Source organism: Eublepharis macularius, chromosome 11 (genome assembly GCF_028583425.1).
Source record: "Eublepharis macularius isolate TG4126 chromosome 11, MPM_Emac_v1.0, whole genome shotgun sequence".
In the NCBI taxonomy this organism is placed as follows: domain Eukaryota; kingdom Metazoa; phylum Chordata; class Lepidosauria; order Squamata; family Eublepharidae; genus Eublepharis; species Eublepharis macularius.
Window position 1 is genome coordinate 51,293,221 of NC_072800.1, and position 17,840 is coordinate 51,311,060.

Consider the following 17,840-nt stretch of genomic DNA (forward strand, 5'->3'; position numbering starts at 1 on the left):
TTCATTGAGAAGTGTGGGAAAGTGCCTGGCTCCTTAAAAATACTTGACAGGTCTAGGAGAATGTGGTGGCAGCAGGACCTTGTTTGGATCAAAAATCCTCAGTCATTGTTTCAACTGAACCTAAATTAGTAACTGTTAAGTGCAATGATGGGAAAAAATCAGAGCTCATGAACTGAAATTTAGCGTAATATAACTAATATGTTTTGTGAATTGACAAAAAAGCATCAAGACACGGTATTAGCACATTTTCACAGTATTTATTCAATTAAAACAAATGTATCCATACTTGCAAGGGCATTTCACAAATGATACCCTTAATATATAATTATATTTTATGTCACTGTAGAAATACAATGAGTGGGGGAAACCTGTATAAATGGACAGACTTGATATGTTTTCATAGCAGCTAATAATGTCTTCATGTACACATTTATTCTGTACAGAAAGCAGCAGTTCAAAAGTGCTTCAGCCCAATTATAGGGTGTATCATAAGCCTCAAGTAGAATTATGGTTATGAATTTCATTGCATGGTTTAAATTCAAAGGGTTGGGCTGAGCAATCATCAGAAATACTCTTATAGGATGATGAGCAGAGTCAAAGGCTAGTCCAGACCCAATAGTTATAAAATTCACCAAATGTGATGTATCATGTTATGGATGAAGAGCACCTAGGATCTAGCTATAACATCAAATCTGAGATGCTGATGAGAGTCTTTAGAAGGGGTAATAACATAGAGAAGATCAGGGCTTAGAGAAGAAGACTTTGAAGTAATGTGAAAAGAGGTTTTGAAAAGCCGAAGAAATTCAGTAATGCATGGGAAATCCTCAACAGTAAAGTGAGAGAGAGGTATTGGAGATACAGTTAGAGAGGTTACAGCCAAATGAATGCCAGTAAAATGAAAAAAAACTGGACTCTATTGTTGTTAAGTGAAAAGTGAAAAGAGAATTCTAAGCATCAAACATTTTAAAAGGAAATACAAGGAAATGGAGACAGCTGCATATAAAAGGATAGCTGTATAAAAAGAGGAGGGAAGAAATCAGTGAACTGCCTTTCATATTATGCACTTCTTAAAGAATATCTTATGGTGGCACAGTTGTATTATTATATAGTGTGATTTAATTCAATAAAGTTTATCGCAAGGCTTTCTACCACAGTCAATTCAGATCAGCTCTTCATCGTTCAGGCTAATTCCTGGATAGCTTTTTAACCCATAGAACTGCTTCATAATATTGAGTGCTAAGAAGAGAAATCCAAAGAATCTTAGGAATACAAGTATCTTATTCCTCAAAAAACTTTATAGTCTATCCTCCCAACAATGGTTCACACCTTATCCCACAAAGTAGCATCTGCATGTTTTCTGTTGTTGAGTGCTAAAAGGCAAACTATTTATATAACATTTTCTTTAAAGAAAATGATTAAATGGTGTTGAGAGGGGACAATTCCTTTGCTCAGCATGGTTTATTAATGCTTTGAATCTAGACAACTAAAAGGCATGTTTATCAGTTTGTTTCACTGAGTAGGATCAAGTACTGACTCATTAATAAATCAAACCAATATGTACACACAAGTGGGGACTGAGTAGGGGAGGTGGTGGCCAACAGGCCAAGTGAAAACCTTTGGGAAAGCAGCCTTATGCAAATCTGGACCTCAGATGCATGTTTGTGCAAAATGGTACTGCCATTCTGGTATAATCCATGTCTGAGTTCAAGGATCCACAATTTAAATCAATTTCTTGAGCCATAGCAGCTCCACAAGATTCCTGATCTGGTTTTTTTTTTTTTTTTGGTGATGCAGTTGGATTCCAAGTGACCATTTCACAGATCCAGGTTTTTAATGTATTTCTTATATCATAGTAGTGCTACAAAACAATGGAACCATTATTTATGGTGTTAGTGTGGTAATGTGTTTTGATGAATAATTTTGATGGCATCCATATAAGTATAAGAATTGGTAAAGATCTGCTCTTTTTGCAGCATGGTGTTGAGGTGCTATAAAGCAGCACATTCTCTGTGGATATGGCTCTGATGTGTGATTAATAAGATTATGCCTTTGGTCCGTATTTGGGCACCACAGCAACAAATACTAACTCTGTGTTTATGCAGGACAGTCTACGATCATAGATGTATTCTTCCATTTGACAGTGGACTTTGGAGGACTGTGTACTTAAAGATCATGAGTCGCCTCTGAGATGCATGTTTTCCCACAAGTCAAGGAGCATAGGTTCCCCTACCCCCTTTACAAGCTCCAGCTCTATCTGTTTAAAGCTAAGCTCTGGACTTTCCCCTGTATATGGAGGCCAATGAATTTCGTTTTTCCGTGCTTTCATAACGTGCTTTTAACTATAACCAGAGTTATCTCCACCGCCCTTTGGCAGTAGACGTCCCGTCCTCCACCTCTCACAGCTCCCCGAACAGGCAGAGCTTTGCCCGTGCGATCACCTTTGCGCCAGAAAAGCCTCACAAGGTGAATGTCTCCTGCCACAGAGCAGGAACCCTGCCCGGGAACAAAAAAGGCGGCAAACTTTTAATTTAAACAGCTTCCCCGCCCAAAAAGGCGGAGAAGGCGCATTCCATCACGGTGACCCTTGTAACTACTCGCAGGGTGCTCCGGCGAACGGTTTGGCGCTGCTCTCCGTGGAAGTCCCGCTTGGAAGGAACCCGAACGGGCTTAGCCCCTTCTTCTCCCGCTACCGGACTGTTCCACTCCTAGCACAGGAAACGGGGAATTCTCCAGCGGCCGGGGAACTCCTTGCCCGCAATGTCTCCTGCCTCCTGAACCCGAAGGCGGCCTTGCGGGGAGGAAGCAGCGGCGGCCTCAAAGAGACTCCCGGTAAAGCAGGCGGCGGGCGAGACAAAGGAGCGGCCAGCTTCCCGCCGCACTCCCTCGCTCTGCCCCCCCCCCCTGCAGTGGAAGCTCTGGCGGCGGCGGCTGGTTCGAGACTGAGTTGAGCAGGGGGCGCGCGCGCGCGCACTGTGGCTGGTCCGCGGGCGCAGGGGGAGCGAGCGCGCGGCCAGGACGCCCCCCCCCCGAGAGCCAGAGGAGCAAGGTGAGGCAAAGCCCCCCCCCTGCTTCCGTACGCTTGCTCTCTTGGTTTCTGTGCAGAATAGCCGGGAGCCCCCGCCACGTGGCTCAATGCGCACTTTGGCTTTTGCAGGGAGCCGTTTCTCGCCAGTTTCTCGCCCTCCGCACTCCCCCCCCCCCGCTAATCGAGGGCACATGGGTTTGTTTTGAGGCGGAAGGATGGCCTCTCGACCCCTTGCTTTCCGCGCCGGGAGTCTCAACCTTTGGGCGTGAGAAACACCCGTACAGTGCCTTGTCCGCGCCACAGTTAACCGTGGCCTTCGAGGAGAAAGGGGTTGATCCCCGGTTCCTGCGGGGGGAGGGGGGTACAAAGGGCTGCAAATGAGCACATGGCGGGGGGTGTGCTTGCCTGAGGCGCTGCTTAAGTGGGTGCAATCCGGAGGGGTGACTCTGTTAGTTTGTTGCAGCAAAATTAAACAGTTGCACTGCTGCTGCGTTCTTTAGAAAGCTTTCTACTTTTCTGTCTCCGGCCCGCCCGAGTACTCCGAGAGCCCCTGGCCTCGGGCTGCTTATTTCCCGCCACGTTGCATTCCACGCCGCGTAATTACAGCTTCATCCCCGCCTTTGCATTTCCCTGCTGCTTAACTCGGGTTGAGGAGCAGCCGCTTGGACTCTCCCGCGGCCTTTATCGCATCTGGGCTGTGCTTCGGTTGCCCGATGGCTGAGGGTTTGTTTCCAGCCGGAAGGCGGTCACTGATCGAACGCGCTGTTGTGGAAACTTGGGCCGGGTCACTTTTCAAGAGTAAGAATCGATCGCTACGGATCTGATCGAAGAACCTATGGAAAGTGGCATGGCTCCATGGTCTATAGTCTCTGGGGAAAGGGGGTATTAAACAAATAATCAATTTGTGGCTCATAACACTATGGGGGGAGGGGGGAGTTGGGAAATAGCTAGCCGTCTTCGTCGCTCACAGCAAAATCCAAAAGGAGGACTCTTGTACACCTTTAAGACTAACATCTAATGAACTGATGAAGTGAATTTAGTTTTTTGTGCAAATCTAATTAGTTGATGAATTGCAACTTTCATATTTAATCAATTGATTGCTTTCTTTTGCTGTTCTGACAGTACTGAGTAAATCTGTGTAGGAGTGGGCTGTGATTGGAAAGACCAGCAGATAGACGAAAAAGTGCCAGCAGTCATATCCTCATTGCATAGTGAGTTACTGTGAAATTCAGCCCTTCCCTGATGATTTCTAGAAACATTTACAGATTTTTTGATTTGGGATTTTTATATGATGATCCTATGGAGGAGGCAGCCTTCCTTCCTTTCTAACTAGATGGCTTCCACTTGTTTAATTCTTCAAGATATGCTACTGATCGGTTGTTTAAAGAATTTCCTAAGACTAACATAATACCACCACAAACATTTCTTTTGGAAGGTTTTTAATAATGTGTTAGGCCTAATTATAACTCGGAATGATTAATTCCTAAATAATTTCTCATCCTTCTTGCTTTGTTGGTTATCAAAATTCTTTCTGCAGAAATGTACTAAAATGATGTGCATTTGAAAAGGACTCGTGAGGGACAGTAGATCACTGTTCACATTCCTGAGTTTTTAAGGGATCTTTTATAGAAGGGCTGGGAAGGGTTCTCTGCCCAATACCCAGTACAGATATATGAGAAATCTATATTATTTGGAGCCAGTTCAGCATAAGGCATTCATTGTGTAACGGACCAGTTAGCATGTAGGTTCATCTGTTGTGGAGATGGGCAGGCAAAAAGGAACACCTGGATCGTCTCTTGTTGCTTGGTGCAGTATTGGCAATCTTTACAAAAAAAGAGCATATTTGTAAAGTTTTACTTGTAAAGATTTTAATAGCAGGTTGTAACACTTACCCTTGTTTATCTAAATTGAATTTTTATGTTGTTATATACCAGGGGCCCCCAACTGTCTTGAGGTTGTAGTCGCTGCTGGAATTTTGAGAACAAATGATGGCAAGAACTACAAAATGGTTACCATGGTTGCCTGAACCAATCATAAAATGTTGGAAAGTTCCAAGCCAAGACTTCTTTTATGATGAAAGTAGCTGTTTCCAAATGCGTACTCCCTGCAGACACCTAGGTATCGCTTCCTGGGCTTTTCTGAAGCACTTCCTGCTTCTATAAGGTGAAGGAAAATCAGGACTGACTTTATCTTTAATTTGAGAAGGAAGTGGCGCCAGCAGACACATTGGTGGTAGCCATCACTATTGTCCTGTAGTTTATATAAAACTACCCTAGTGCCTCCTCAGATTTTTTTCAGAGAGGGGGGAAGAGAATAGGTTTGGCTAAATATTTTACAGGTTAAATTCACATGTAAAAGAAAAATTGGCTCCATGTTATGGGTTGAGGCTGAAAGGTGATCCTGGATTTGGAAAAATTAAGGGCCCTATTCCTATCTTTATAACCCCAGACACTTCGGATGGAACAGTGCTGAGGCTGCTTTAGATCAGCTGTGCATTGAAGTGTTTTCAGCAATAAATGCTGGCTATTTAGCTAGTACTGTTGTGAGAGTGTTTATGAGAGTGTCTGGGATGGATGGACTGTGACTAGTGGCAATATGGACACATGGCGACAGATGGGAAAAGAGCACAACCTGATACCATCTGGATGTGGGAGGAAAGTTTCGTTACCTTTTTTTAGTGGGCAGAATGTGTTGTGAGGATGCTCTTTTCATCATGTAACATATAATTCTACCCTGACAAGAGTGGTGAGGGCAGAGGTTCTTTTGGGAGGTGTGCTGCGCATTTTACTCCAGTGTGCTGCTGTAGTGCTGTGCTGTTATTTTCCCAGTTGTAGAGAAGTAAGGCACTTGGTGCTGGCACGTAGCTTCCCACATTACAGTGAAGTTGGAGGCACAAGGGAAGTAGTGCTTCTATGCTTTCAGTGTAACATATGAAAAGGAACTTGTGTGGATTATACCTGCAAGGTGTCTCTGGATATGGCTGTCCTCTTGTGCCCCTTCCTCTGCTGCAAGGGGGAAAGTATAATGCATTTGGTTGGCTGGCCTGCCCAGTATGGTAAAATCTCTTACCTTCCACACTGTGTTGTAGGTGACTCATTGGGCAGTTACTAACAGGCTTGGTTTTAACCGATGGGGTAAGGGACATTAAAATCCTGGCAAGATACTGAGGGATAAAGCTAGATGTGGTTGCTTTGTTAGTCAGATAGAGCAAATATATGTTTTGGTGCATTGAAGCATGATAGTACAGGTATGTTTGTGGGAGTGAGAAAATATGAAAAAAAGAAATCTGGAACATCATGATCCACTTGTATACCTTTTATTAAAAATGTCATGAATAGAACTTTCCAGTATTTCACCTTTTATGAGAAAGTACAATTGAGGGTACTCTGTGACTTTTTCAGTTTTAGCCTCTCTCTGCTTACCCACCTAAACTATCCTTACGGGTCCTTATACACTACACTCCCCCAACTGTGTTTCCACAGGGTGTTGTACAGAGTCTTAATATAATTCTGGGATTATTGTTATCCAGGATTATGAGGGCATATGTACAACAGTCGGATGTTCTTGGGATTCTTCTGCTCTCTTCAGTTCAGATTACAAACGGTACCAAGACCAAAAAACATCCTACTCAACAATGCAGAAGTGAATGTTTTCATGAGTCCCCACCCCCTTACATTATCCCCAGCCTGGAGCAATAACCTTTTTATTATTTATTCTCATTATGCCTGTGAGAATTGATGTCTGGAAAGAGAAAGTATCCTCTTAGGGTCATCCAACAGAGACTCCCTCCGGAAAGAGGTATCAACTGAAATGTAGGGTAAATAGCAGTAATGTGCAGTGAATTATTCCTTTTCCCAAACTCCCCTTGGGCAATGAAGTTTTTATACTAACCAGTACGCGAAGTGATAAAACAACATTCACGGGAGCATCATCCTGTTTAGGACTGGAACCTATTATTCTGCCTCCCTCTTAATTCTACAGCAGAGTTTTCAGAAATGTGTTGCTGTTCATGCCGGTTCTGGATTTTCATTAGGCAGAAAAACCTGTTTGGCCTCAGCAGGACCTAAGATTGAAGCCAGTCCTCTTTGGTTCCTGATGGGTGTTTGGGTTGGATTTCTTCCAGCCCTCTCCTGCTTATTCCCCTGTGGGAGTGCACAGTTACCCTTGGAGTCAGCCAGTGTTCTTTTGATCCTGATGGTTTCTCTCAGTATTTAGTAGGCCTGCTACAGCTGAGGCCTTTGTGCTGTGCCAAGATCTCTAACAAGACAGAGTATCTGACCCAATCCAAAGGCATGGGAGAAGGAGGCAGTCAGGCAGCTGACCTGCTTGGGTCATACTGTGGAGGCTTCTCAATAGAGTTAATCCAACCAATACAGAGATGGAGTCCACATTGCTCTCCTTAGCCCGACATACAGAAACAGGGACATGTTCTGGGTTGGGATAGGAGTTGGGAGTTTGATAAAGGTAGAAGACTGAATTATGATTCTCGTAGCCTGCAAAATCAGTGGTTGAGGTAGATGGGCTAGGACCCCACTTTAGTTTTAGCCCTAATTAGGACCACTTAAAAGGCTGAGCCTTGTTTGTAAGAGTAAAAGATGTTGGGCCTAATGGGAAAGTCCTTTTGTCTGCAGGGGAAGTGAAAGAATTTTATTTATTTACTTCATTTATACCTCTCCTTTCTCCCAAGTGGGGACCCAAAGTGGCTTACATTATTCTCCTCTTCTCCATTTACTTCAAAACAAATCTGTGAGGTAGATTAGGCTGAGAGTGTGGCTGGGCCTAGGTCACCCGGTGAGCTTCCATGGCAGAGTGGGGATTTGAACCTGGGTCTCTCAGCTCCTAATCTGACACTTGAAGCTACTATACCACATGGGCACTTTTGAAATAATTGTTGTATAGAAAATCAGTTGCAGTTCTGAATAGCCTACTTAATATCAGTAAACTAAAATGAATGTTAGAAGAGTACATGCTGTTAGGTTAAAAGGTTATTACCGCTATGACTGTTCTCATCCATAGCTCTCTTAATTTTGATTCTTAATTAAAATAATAATTTGACTTCAATGTGAATAAGTTTTAAAAGCAACATTACTTTAAAAAGAAAATAATCTTGTGCTTTAATATGCCACATTGCGTTCCTCCTTTCCCCCTCCCTTGTATTTAAATGTGTGCCAGTGAGAGAGACTACAAATTTTGGTCTTAGTTTAGTTGTATCCCTATTGCTAGACCACCTTTAATATGATTCAGAGCAGTATAATTTACCTGGCAGAATTTGTAGAATTAAAATTAGAATACTGTTTTAAGCCATTATCTAAAAACCTGACTGCTTTTGATCGAATCTAGAGAATTGTACAAAAGTGTCAAAGCTCATATACACAGCTCAAACAGAAAGGCAATTACTACTAAAGTAATTGGTACTGACTCACTGTTGATGGAAATGTGTTTATTAGTAGAATTGCTCTAGATATGAGAATTACTCTTTGTTTAGGACATGTAAAGTTTCTGTATTTCCTAAGACTAAATGATCAAGTGACTAATGTCCAGTTTGCATTCCTTGGCCAGCACTGACCAGCAGCACTTACACATAGGCAGTGTTGTGTTGGTTGATGTTACACTGATATTGTGAAGTGTTTATTTTAAGAATATGTCTTTTGGACTAGGCCTGCTATGGGTATTTATAACACATTTACAGATCACTTAAAAAAATTACTAAGTTGTATATATATGACCTGTTTCCTAGTAAGTAATTGTATTATCTTTATACTTTTTTATACCTTTAAATAAATATTTTATGTTTTTGTTCATGTTATAGTATTTGTATTTTCTACCTATAAGGTCACTTAATTAATGCAGACTACTAGGGCAGAGTTTCTCAAACTGCGGCGAAGGGTACTTTGGGGGTCTGCTAGTCCTTTGTAAGAAGAGCAGAGGATGTGCCCTTTCCACACCTGCCTGGCTAATGTAAAAATTGAATCTCCTCAGGTTTCTAGGAAGTGGGGCAGGGACTCTCTGTCTCAGGGAAATGGCACAGAATTGTTTCTCCCGTCTTGCAAAAGGTAAGAGCTCATGGAGTTTTACTACATCACCATCGCACCAGAAACCATACAGGGAATCAATCAGTAGCTCAGCCATAGAAGTTCTTAATTGATTGAATGGCATCACGGAGGCATAGTCATAATGCAATCATAGTTATTTCTGGTATAAAATGGAACGGATGTTTTTTCTATTATCTCAGTCATAGGATTTTACCATAGAGAGAAAGACACTACTCTGCATCCATAGATATAGTAGACAATGAAAGTTTTCAGTGGAATGCCAGAAGTAAAGGCTTTGTGTGATGCTTTTGGGGGGGGGAGGATTCTATAAACAACTCTGAAAATTTCTCCAGTCTCCTTCTGACCCCTGTTCAGCTAACCTCTATCCATTAAAGAGGAAGTTTATTGCAGTCAGTGGAGCAAAGTTGTGCCCAATCAATGGGTGAGGTTGGTCAGAACTTGGGTTAGGGCCTGTCATGATCTGGCTGTGCCAGGAAGGCCTAGCAAGTTCTCAGAAGTCTGTTAGCAGTGGGAGTAGGCCTGTCTACAATTCCCAGGAGCCCCTGGGCCATTTTGGCATCCTTTGGGCCAATCAGAACACAGGGGGCTAGTGCTATAAGCCTGAGAGGGAAAAAGCCTGCGTTCTTTCTCCCAGGGAGCAGGCCAGAGGAGGTTTCTGCTAGGGAGAGGCCCTCATCCAGGTAGGGTGAGAAGACAGGCCTGGCAGAGAGAGGGACAGTGAGTTCAGTCGCGCTAGGGCCTTTTGTTTATTTTGCTTTCACCCATCTATTGTTGCTATTGCTCCTTGCTGCTTGTTTGCTTGTTGGTTTGATATTAACTGACCTCCTTGTAAATAAACTATTTTGTTTGTTGTTACTCTGCTGGGTCCTCACTCCTGTTTATTGACCAAGCTATGGAGGTCAGAAGGGTTGAGAGGGTACTCTGGGCCTTCCCGAGGGACCCTAAATCCCAGTGTGGTGGCAGCGTATGGTGGCTCACCCCACCTGAGGCATGATAGGGCCTTTTGAATTGTTACCTTAGAGAATCAGCTTCCCTCAGAGATCTGACCTTATAGGTAGAAAATACAAACATTTTACTTTAAAAGCAGAAGTTCCCAAACTTTTTCTGCCTTCGGAATTCTGACACAGGATGTGGTGCAATCATAAAATGGCTGCCACAGAGAAGTTTATTACACACTTGTCTCTATGAAAAGAAAGCAGTTCTACAAACATAAATGGGACCGTTTGCTAAGTTTAGTTAAATGGCTGCAACAGGAGGAAGAGCCAACCACAAAATGTCAGAGAGTGAGTTTATACGTAACTCAGATAGTAGGTCTTCAGCATCTCATCCAGAAGCTCTGTTTAACAGCTGTTTTGTTTAAAATATTTTTGTTCATGCACACAAAACAAGTCTTCATATTGAGCTACCTAACAGTTTCTGTCTTCTTTTTTTCAGGCAACTGAAACGCTTAGAAAAGGAAAAAATGCTTTTCCTAGCATTCCTTTACATGAGCCCAGTCATTTTTATCCTGTTATTTCTTGTAACAATGACAGTTGGTAGAGAAGGGTTAGTGAGAGCTCCTTCCATATGTTTACAGTAAGAGATTCTGGCCATATTTTGATAGGAACATAAATGCTTTTTGAAAAGTGAATAAAACATGATGAAATTATATTATTATAAACTTCCACCTGAATTATAAAAATACATTAACACTGGGGAGAGCTGAGGATTTCAGTAGCCATTCCAGTTACATGCATGTTTAAGCATTTTAACTGTGCAGGCCAATTGCATTTAATCAGAATCCAGTCCCACTGTTTCACTCGGCTGTTTGCACAGGTAAAGTACTTTACATAAAGCCACTGTCTGAATTATACCTTAAACATCAGACACTCAAAAAGCTCTGCCTGACCCCACCCACTTTTTAAAAACACTGATGGCCACCAGGTGGGTACCATGGTGACCATGGGCACCATGTTGGAGACCCCTGTTTAAAGAATAGCTGATAAGAGTATCATTATTTTTTGAGGATGCAAGAGGATGGAAGCTTCCATGGGACATGCATGGATTGCCATGTGCGCTTTGAAAAGGGGATGCTTGATGCATAGCAGATGCCAGTGAGAGCTTGGGAGAGAGCTTGGGGGGGGGGCGGTCTATGAAAAAAAATCAGAATGCAAGTCCTCAAATTGGTAAAGTTTGAGTAACACAATACTAAACTATAAAAGAGTGTGTTTTACCCTTACTGGTAAATAAGAGTAGTTGGCTGTAAGGGATAGGTAATCGTTTGCATATAAAAAGATTAGTCTCACTAAAAGTGACTTGGATGGCAAGGTATGTCATTCTTGAGCATTTTGGAGGTTGTTTCCAGGGGTATTGTTGGTGATCTAACTCCACATACCAAGAGTTAAACTAGTATAGAATCAGTATAAATGCATTCTCTCTTCCCCTCACCTCCCCCCACACTTTCTAACTCAAGGCAAATGCTGTGCTACTAGTGAGGTCCACCTTGGCCTGTAATCCATTTGCAAGTCCTGACGCAGTAGTTCTCTCTACCATATTTTTATCCTGCCCTTTTTTCAAGAAGTTGAGGATGGTGTACAAGGATTTCTCCTTATTAATTTTATCATCATAACCTGGTGAGGTAGGTTAGGCTGGGAAAGAATGGCTTGGTCAAGGATATCCAGAGAGCTTTATGGCAGAGCAAAATGCAAAACCAAGTTTCCCTGGTTCAGCAATTCCAAGTTGTGAGGTGCAGTGGTTACAGATGAAAGGAATTAAATGAGTTGTTTCATTTAGGGTGTGTCACTTTTTTAAAGCAATTGCCACAGTATGATTGATCTATCAAGTGCAAAACATCCATTTTTCTTCAAATGTGATTTCCCCCTCTATTATTACAACTGGACTGTAGGCTTTAAAACAAATCAGTTTGCCACTGTGTCAAAGCTGTACAGTAGCTACTTGTGAAATCACCCTTGAACAGAACAGATTGTTTGGTAAGTAGATGTGAAAATAAGAGAGCTTGGTGGCAGGCAACAAGCTTTCTTTGTGGCCTCTCGACGTGCTGCCATTCTATGCAAAAACTCATTGACTATGTCCGTCTTACATAAATGGTTCATGCTGTACAGCTCTTGTTTAAATTAAGGGAGTTAGTTGGAATTGCAGCTCCTGAGTGTTTTAGTAAAATCTTGAAAAAAATCAGTACAGAGGGAGGGAGCTCCAAAACAAAAAAGTCTTTTGAAGTTTCTGCAATAAGTTATTTTAGTTGGCGTCCCTCAACGTATAGCAATGCACAGAGTTTTTTTTAAATGGTATTTTACTGGAAGTTTTTCCCCCTTTGTTCATAATCGGTAATTACACCCCCGTAATGACTCCTCTAGTGCAAATGCAGAAGAAGAAATTAGTTAGGCATGTGATAATCACAGCAGTGGCTAGCTCAGCTCCACAATAGTGCAAGAGCTAATGCAGTTGCTTCTGGAAGCCAGTTATTCATAGCAGCTAGACTTCAGAATTCTTCATATGTATTTCCCATTATGCCATTAAAATGAATTGTGCTCCATTTTTAACTTGTCTTGCAGAGAGTAGTATGAAATCTCTAACCAGTGTTGGAGTGAAATTGTAGTTTGCCATCTTGATACAGCGGACTAAAATCTTATAGAATAGTGTTGGTTATTGGGCCTGGTTTGAAAAAGCTTACACCACCAAAACAATTGTCAAAAGGCCTGTGTTACATCCATAACGTTAAACCCTTAGCATTTCATTTTCCATACGCTTGAGTTTTTTTAACAGTAAGACTTTGCTACTGCATCACTGCTGCATGTATTTGAATAGTGGTATTTTGTTGTGCCGTCCTGCAGTGCAATCTTCAGGAGAGTTACATTCTTCTACAACCATTGCAATAAAACTCTACTTAGGATTGTACAGCCAGCCTCTTGGTAGCATGAAACTTCATATTCTCTAAATTCATTTGGATGTTCTTATCTAATCATTTTAATAAGCTCTGTTTTGAGGCCAAAACTAGATCTCACTATGCGGATGTATTTTTTTAAAAAAAGGCCAGAAAATTGGCTAATATTTTGAATGGGCAGGTCAGAAATGGATACTCACCTGATGGCCTGTGACTTGTCTTGGGCATCTAGACTAGACATGGGTACGAATGGAAAAAAAACCGAAACAAGTTGTTCGTTGCCATCCACAAACAACGAACAGTAACGAACATTACCATGTTCACAAACATGTTCGTTGTTTGTGGCCCTTTAAAGATAACTTTAAACTATCAGGTGTTGGGGAATTCCCTCCTGCCGCCTGCCAGCTGATAGTTTAAAGGGCCCTTTCCTGCCACATGCAAGGGCAGGGCCCTTTAAACACCCCACAAACTGACCTTCCCAATGTCCAATACCCACCAAATTTGCAGGGGACATAGTCCTCACTGTTCTCCGAAGACCCCCCAAGTTTCAGAGAGATTGCACCCCGGGAAAGGCATGATCCATGGGTCTCCCCCTTTGTTGTCATTTTTTCTTCACAGTGGCAAAACTGGGACTCTCTGGTGGAATCTACTTTGAGGGGTTACAAATTGACCTTCCCAATGTCCAATACCCACCAAATTTGCAGGGGACATAGTCCTCACTGTCCTCCGAAGACCCCCCAAGTTTCAGAGAGATTGCCCCCAGGGAAGGGCATGATGCATGGGTCTCCCCCTTTGTTGTCATTTTCTCTTCACAGTGGTAAAAACTGGACTCTCTGCTGGAAGTACTTTGAAGGGTTAAAGCCAGAAGGAGTTCAGACAGAGTTCAGTCCCTGCCGTTGCCAGGGGAATTGATTGAAAGGCCCCAGACAGTCTGGCTTGATGAATGGCTGACGAAGGCAACGAAGGAGGCTTGAAACGACCACTTGTTCGTTTAGAATGGAGCCTCACGAACGGCTTGTTCGCAAACAGACGAACGGGTTGCTCGTGGTTTTTTTCTGTTCATAATACTGTTCGTGCCCATGTCTAATCTAGACAAGGAAGATGTACAAATGCCCTTTTTTTCCTCCTGAAGACATGACAGAACTTCCCCTGGTCTATCTTGGACTTTCTTGACTGTAGCTCCTATTTTGTGGAGGCTAAAACAATACTTTAGCATCTTTTTTTGTGTTTTCTTAAGGCACCTAATATTTTATGGTTGTTTTTAAAAAAACCCTTTGAAATAATTTTGCATAATATTTATAAAACACTCGTTTGATTCTGTAGTGTTCTTTAATTTCTTTCCCTTCTTCAATTATTCTACTAATTATTTTCTTTTCTCTTTTTTTCTTTAATTGCCAGGCTAGATACCTTCCAGGCTTATTCGCTCCTTCAAATGATTTGAGACTTCATTATTTTTATTAGTTTGAAAAAAATATTTTGTTTCTTTCTGTAGGTATTCCATATTTTCTTGATTGTGCAGTAGGTCTTCATTTATTCTCCATTGTAATTTCTTCTGTCCCAATGCAGCTTTCCAAAGCAATGGATTGTGGTCCGAACTCACTCTTGGCATTATTTCCACTTTTTTTTGTCCGTAATGCCAATTCTTTGGTTGTCCAAATCATATCAATCCTTGAAAATGATTGATGTCTCGACGAATAGTACGTATATAATTTTTGCCTTTTGGATTTTCTTTCCTCCAAATATCCTCCAGTTTTTCTTGTTCTACTAGTTCAAAAAATGATTTTGGTAACTTCCCGGATTTCTGTTTTCCTCCTCTTATTTTTCTATCCAGTTGCAAATCTACAACCCCATTGAAGTCTCTCATCATTACAATCTGTTCATATACATCTTAATCTAGTTTGTCTGTTAATTCCCTATAGAATTGGTCTTTAGCACCATTGGGTGCATATATACCTATTATTAAAGTCTTCTTGTCACACACATTAATTTCCACAGCAAGATATCTCCCATTTTGATCTCGAAAAACTAATTTTGAGTCCAAATCTTCTTTAATATACATCACTACTCCTCTTTTGTTTTGCCGATGCAATAAATTCTCTTCCTAGTTGTCTATTTTTTAAAAACTTGACATCTTGATCTTTAATATGTGTTTCTAGTAGACAAATTATATTGCAATTTTGTTTTTTTAGCCAATGAAAAATAGTTCTTCTCTTCTGTGGTGAATTTAGTCCATTTACATTCCATGATATTAATTTGTACTCCATCATTCTATTTTCTTACCGATCTAGGAAAGTCATTTACATTCTCAGAGAGAAACTCCTCCATTTCCTGTCTTGATTTAATTATGACTCTCAAACCATTAAAGTAGAAGCTCAACCCTTCTGGTATTTCCCATCCGTATCTAATGTCTTTCTCTCTCAACTTCTGGGTCAATTCTCTATATTTTTTCCTCTCTTGGAGTATTCTTCTAGGTACGTCTTTCATTATCTTGATCCTACTTCCCTCCAGTGATAGGGGATTCACAAAATGTCTTTGTATAATCTCTTCTCTCATTCTTTTCGTTATTAACTGCACAGTAATGTCTCTTGGTAGGTTCTTTTGTTGTGCATATGCAGAGTTGACCCTGTATACTAGATCCAAATTTGCAGTAATTTCTTCTGGTTGTTTATTCAGAAATTCTACTAAGTTAACCGTCATTTGGTCTTGTACATTTTGCGCCATCGATTCTGGGACGCCCCTAAATCTTAGTTGTCTTTCCGTTGCCTTACATTCCATCACTGCCATCCTCTCCTGCATCACTTGATTTTCCATCTTCACATTTATAGCTAAATCATTAGTCTTCTGTTCCACTTCTTGCACCATATTGTTTGTTGCTTGTAGTTCATTTCTAATTCCATCCATATTCTTAGCCAATTGTGCCACCTCCGTTTTAATTACATCTTTCAAATCTTTTATCAGTGTTTCATGCATCTTTTGTATCGATTGGTTCAGTTCTTTATAACCTTCTGTAACTTCTCCAGTCCTTCAATCGCTGCGTCTACTGAGGCTTGCCACTCTTTATCTAATTTTTTCGTCATACTTGGAATTGGCTTAGATCCCCCCCACGTGTCCGCTCTCTTTCTTAAATCCGTTTTGCTTTTTCATTGTTTTCCCCTTAATATTACTCACTTTGCGACTTCTGGTTTCGGATCCATGGAGGTCTAACGCAGCTCTAATCGTGGAGCTGACCGGGCTGCCGTTTAAGCGGCTGGCGGGGCAAAATCCAGCCCGCGGCCGACTGTTCTCAGGCGGAGAACAGGCATAGAACGCTCAAGCACTTCAGGGCGTGTTGATCTCGGGCGAGGGGGGTCCTACGCAACGGATCCTCTCCCGACCCTTGAGGTCCCACCCTAAGACAGGTCGGCTATAATCTCTGCGGCAGTCCTGGTGCCAATGCGGTTGGCATAAGACCTACATGCCCAAGCTTCAACAGGGGAAGGAAGAGTGGATGGGAATTTAAGATTGAAACAGCAATTACAACCCAAGGAAAGTGAATGAGAAGGTAAAGATCACTATCTCTTGAAACGGGACAGATTACTTAAAGTAAAGAAGAATTAAAGTAGACTTTTAAACTGCAACAGACCAAGTATAAGGAGGGGAGGACCCGGCAAGAATTATATTAGAAAAAGGACTAAGTTAAACGAAGTTATTAAAGAAATTGGACTATTGTTTTGAATACCTGTGGCTATAAGGAGATATCAGGCTGTGAGAAAGTTTCACCATCGCGAGAACTGCTGTGGGAAGTCGGGAAACAGGAAGTACGTAACAACAATAGAGTTGCTGGAGAGAGGCGGCCCTTGCCAGAGGGCAGGAAGTAGGGAATCGCCATTTTTGAAAGGGGAAGAGCTGCGGCTTCAGCGAAAGAGGAAGTAAGCCATATTGGATTACAAAAATCATAGAGGAACCATAGAGAAAAGACGCCCGACATTTTGGACTCTTTAAAAGTTTTTTTTGGAAAGACCGGGACATTTAAACTAAAAGAACATTAAATTAAACGCCACGGAGCTAAGGAAGAGAGCGGACTCGTGGGAGCGAGCCAAAGCAAGCCCCACGATGTCGAAAAAAGAGTGGCAATCGGCGATAGAGAATTTGGATAAAAAACTTTTAGAAGTGATTAAAGAGCTCAAGGACATGAAACCGGAGTTGGTGAAAGAGGTTAAAGAGGTTAAAGAGATAGTGAAGAAAGATATGGAAATAATGCAAAATGACTTGTAGGGAACACAGCAAAGAGTCAAGGTAGTGGAAAGCGCGGTGGAGAACTTAGCAGATACGCAACGAACAGAGATGAGGGTGATGGGGGGAGAATGGCAGTTGCGGAAAGTAAACATATGGAGAAGCAGCTGAGGTTTCGCGGCTTGCCGGAAGTGGAAGGAAAGACAGCTCAAGAACAGATCACTGAGGTGTTAGCTGAATACCTGGGGAAGGAGGAGGAGGAAGTTGTGGCTATCCTAGATGTGGTATATCGTGTAAACTCAAGAATCGCGACCCAGAGGAAACTACCAAGAGATGTGATTGTGCAATTCACAACTAGAAATATAAAAGAGAAGATTGTGACTAAACAGTTTCAAGATCCATTGGAGATTGATGGCAAGACGATTATTATCATGAAGGAATTACCCAGATCGGTGTTGTTAGATCGAAAAAAATATAAAGCTCTAATTCAGATTCTGAAGGACATGAAAATAAGGTACAGATGGGAACTACCAGAAGGAGTGTCCTTTGAATTTGGAGGAGCGAAAAAGCGCATTAGATCTGAATCAGAGATGGAGCAGTTTATAAGGGACAATGAAAAGGACTTACCAGCAACAAGATTATGAATATGGAGTGCAAAGTTTTATCTTGG

The 17,840-nt window shown here is 41.8% G+C and overlaps 1 protein-coding gene across 4 annotated transcripts in view; it reads left to right on the top strand.

Annotated features, from left to right (window-relative positions):
- The first annotated feature begins 2,585 nt into the window (after nucleotides 1-2,585).
- The window catches only part of CDCA7L (cell division cycle associated 7 like), a 43,336-nt gene continuing 28,081 nt past the window's right edge, over nucleotides 2,586-17,840 (top strand). The window contains exon 1 of one of the 4 annotated variants that reach the window (XM_054991086.1): nucleotides 2,586-3,046. The gene's annotated coding sequence lies outside the window, so the exon portion shown is untranslated. Of the gene's footprint in view, nucleotides 3,047-3,746; nucleotides 3,824-4,163; nucleotides 4,237-9,002; nucleotides 9,079-17,840 lie in introns of those variants that run through there. The other 3 variants (XM_054991088.1, XM_054991089.1, XM_054991087.1) reach the window with 3 other exon arrangements.